Consider the following 4,331-nt stretch of genomic DNA (forward strand, 5'->3'; position numbering starts at 1 on the left):
TTGGGCAATCCCCCTCTCAGAGTAAACAGAGCTTATAATAGCTTTTATCCAGTTCACCAGGCTGGCTGTTCCCTTGGGAATAATGTGCTTTGTATCTGGATCACATATAGCAATCTGTGATTATTCCATAATGAGCTGTGAGTCTTGTATCAACCTAAACATGCTCTTCCACTTTGCAGCATTGAAAACTAAATTCACATCTTTTAAAGTAAGTACTCTCATAATCCATTTTAGTAAGATTCCTCAGAAAGCTGATAATACTGATTGATAAAATGAAACAATCTCTTCATACTATACCCCTGGCTTTAACAGTTTCTTCAGTTTGCCCTTCCCCCCATGTTGACTTATCTTCTTGGTGACCAGAGGCCTTAAAGATACTTTCAGCTGTCCGTGAGTAATTTTAACCCAGTGGGGAAGCTTTGATGATAGTGGTCTAAGCTCAGACTCACGGAAATCTGAGTTTGGTCTAGCATCAAAAATTGACATAGCACTTACATATTTTAGCTATTACTGGTAACAATAACTGGGAATTACACACATAGCCTTGTTTTTTTTACTAGTTTTTATTTCTTCATACTTTTAGTTTCTAAACTCCATTGATAACTTTTCCCTTTAGTAGTTGATTGCAGCACAGCTGCTGCTCTGTAACAAAGGTGACCGCATGCCCACCTTTCTTCTCAAACCATGTTTCCACAAGCAGGGGCCATTCTTGAAAATCCAACTTTTCTGACACCAATTACAAAATTCTGCACCCAATTCCAATGTGTGAGTTTATTTTTCACACACTAAGCAGCTCTTGGACAGCAACTAGATGTCTTAAATTCAACTCTTATGAAACCATCTACCCAGAAAACATGACGTCTCACACGTTAAGGCTTCAGTCCCACAAGACTGTCCCCCAACCATTTTATCCAATCCTAAATCCAGTTGTTGCTTGGACTTTTGACTGACCAGCTCTAGATTAGAGGTTCCAACAATCCCCTTCTGAGGTTCAATTAGTTTGCAAGAGCAGTTCACAGAGGTCAGAGAAACATTGCACTTACTAGATTACCAGTTTAATATAAAAGGATATTATTACTCAAGAACATCCAGATGAAAGAGATACATAGGGTGAGGTACAGGAAAAGGGCACAGAGCTCCCAAGTGCATGATTCTCCCTAAGTCTCCATGTGTTCACCGACCAGAAAGTTCCCTGAACTCTTTCCTTTTGGTTTTTTATGAAGGCCTTGTTAAATCATTGGTTTAAATGTGTGGTAAATTTAATTTAATTTAATTTAATCAGCTTGTGACTGAATTGAATCACCCACCTCTCTCCCCTCCCCAGAAGTCTGGGGTAGGAATGAAAGTTCCAACCCTCTAATCACATGGTTGGTTTCCCTGGCACCTAGCCCCCATCATTTGGAGCTTTCAAAAATCACCTTATTAACATAATAAAAGACATCTTTATTCCTTTCATTACAGTTAATTCCAAGTGTTTTTAGAAGCTCTGTGTTAGAAATGGGGATGAAGACCAATTATATATCTCTTATAAATCACAGCATCACAGGCCGTTCTGGACACTGTAGCATAAAACATTGGCATTCAGGAACTCTAAGTAGTTCAGTAATGATGAATGTTAGGGTACATGTGCAGGAATGGAAGGAAGTGAAAATAAGGAAGGGTCCCAATGTGGAATCTATACTAAGGAGGAACTCCTTTTATTACAGATCAGAAAAGCAAGAAAGCACCTATAATGTAGTAGCTAAGTGTTTAGTATTTAAAGCTATACTTCTTGAGTTTGAATCTTTATTCTGAATTTAATTAGTTCTATGAACTTGTGCAAAATACTTAAAGATTTTGTGCTTAAGTTTCTTTGTTAAATGGGAATGATGGTAATGTCTTTGAAGGGTAGCTGAATTGCCACCCCAAAAAATGTCTCTTTGGAATAAGGAATATTTTGAGCTGATTATTTTAAGAAATAACAGACACTGGAAAAACTCTGAAAAGAGATACAAAAGCTTCGTAAAAAAAAAAAAAAAAAAAAAAAAAAAAAACATAAAAAAAAATTTATAAAGGAAATGTGCATTTGTTTCTCTCTGTACCTGGAAGAGTTGGATGACTAAATCAAAACAAAATCTTATCAATAAAGAAGGAAATGACATAAATCTTCATAACAAACCTTACCCTTGCATACAGTGATTTTCCTGGTAGATTGCCATAACTAGCTTTCCCACTCCCATCCCCAAACATTTCTTTTTTCTTTAGTAAAAGATGGTATTTAAGGTGATGGATTGGACCACAACAGGGTTAGTTGTGAGTACTAGTGATCTATGGAAATTGAGGGTGGTTTGGGGAACTCTAAATTTGCTACTAGTGTTAAAAATGAATGACTGAGTGCTATGAAGTGTGTGAGCCTGGAGATTCACAGACCTGTACCCCTAGGGCTAATAATACAGTATATGTTATTTAAAAAAAAAAAAAAAGTGGATGACTTTTGTGAGACTTTGCCCTCTAACTTTGTAGTTGATCACTTGTTGTAATTGAGCTATACATTCTTTTTAGTGTCTTACTTTGTCCCCTACATATTACGTACATGATGTATGTCAATTTGCATTTCTATTACAATGAATGACAAAATATGTTAGGAATAAGATGCCAAGAATATGCCTAAACATTCCAAAGAAATAAAAACATAAAGAAATAAAATTATTTTAAACTAAATTTTCAATCTGTTCACTAACCTCTTGAAATTTATATGAAAATTTATGTGCATGTGTGAATGAGAACTTGCCTTTAACTAACTCATTCAGTAGCTTTTATCAGTTGTTCAGAGGTCTGAGAATGAAGCAATGTCAATAAGCGCTGCTCTAATAAGCCCTAAATTCCTCTATATTTTGGTACATTATTTCTATTGATAAATATTACTAGAGTTGTTGATTCCCTCCATTTCTTAGATTTCAGGGTATTTATGGTTGGTAATATAATTTATGTTTTTTTGTAAATAGCTGATATATTTTCCGTGTTCCTTATTTTACCAAACTTATTAATAGATGCTTATAGAATATTTCCTTTATATAAAATTATTTTATTATTAAAAACCATACTCTTTGTATCCAAAATGAAATTTATGAAAACATTCTTCAACATTAGAATTTTTCAATTAATATACTGAGACATCAAAGTTCTCATACTGTTCAGTCCTAAAGAGAGAGTAACTGGTTAGTTTCTATATAGAGGTATGATATAATTTAAGAACTTTAGTCCTAAAACACAATGACAATATCAATATGTAATAGCAGTCACTCTGCTATGGGAAGTGCATCATTATATTCAGAAAAAAATGAATTACTTACTCAAATTTTAAAACCAGTTGGAAAGGGGTGCCTGGGTAGCTCAGTCAGTTAAGCATCTGACTCTTTAATTTTGGCTCAGGTCATGATCTCAGGATTATGAGATTGAGCCCTATTTTTGGGAGCCTGCTTGAGACTCTCTCCCTCTTCCTTTAAAATAAATAAATAAATAAATGCAGTTTGAAAGGTTGTGGAAATATTATATATTTGATGAAGACATTGAAAAGTCATTAGTGCCTGGTAATAGAAAGTTCATTCTAATCCTTATGGTCTATATAGTAATTGTAGACCATGGCTTCAACCAAGCAGACTATACTAGATCGAATAAAAAAAAAATTATAAGAAAAGCATTAATGTCTCAGCAGAAAATTTGACAGGGATGGAAAAAGGTACTATTTTCTATAACAAAGTCTATTATTTTGTATTTCTCCTTACAGTAGAAGTCATACTTCAAAAAAGAGGTAAAAGTGTTTTCTTTTGTTTTGTTTTCTTTTTCTGTGAATTCAATGATCAGTTTTCATTCTGCAGTTGTGTCTGTGTCATATTTTGGGCGAAAGAGCAACTCTAATCACACATTTCTCATGTCTTGCAAGGGTATGAAGTATTAAAAGAGACAACAAATCCAAAATGCAGTCACTGGTGCTAAAGCTCCACATCACCAAGCTGAGACATAATATTAAACCTAACTACAGTTTCAACCACTCCCAGGAAAATAGTCTTCAACCTGTAAATCTTAATCTCCTTATCAGCACTAGCAAAGTAATCCTCCTAATACACACCTTCCAATCCCCAAAGAAAAATGAGGTAATACACTCTTTCTTTGTCCCTGCCCCCTTCTGCTTATAACAGTAACCCATTCTGGGGAGAAAAGCTCTTTGGAGCTTTTTTCTATCTGCTAGTTGAGATGCCGCCCAATTCATGAATTGCTGAAAAAAGCCAGTAAGATCTTTAGTTTACTCAGTTGAAATTTTTTTTAACAGAAACTAATGATCCAAGTAGGCA

This window comes from Mustela erminea, chromosome X (assembly GCF_009829155.1).
Source record: "Mustela erminea isolate mMusErm1 chromosome X, mMusErm1.Pri, whole genome shotgun sequence".
NCBI classification, from domain to species: Eukaryota; Metazoa; Chordata; class Mammalia; order Carnivora; family Mustelidae; genus Mustela; species Mustela erminea.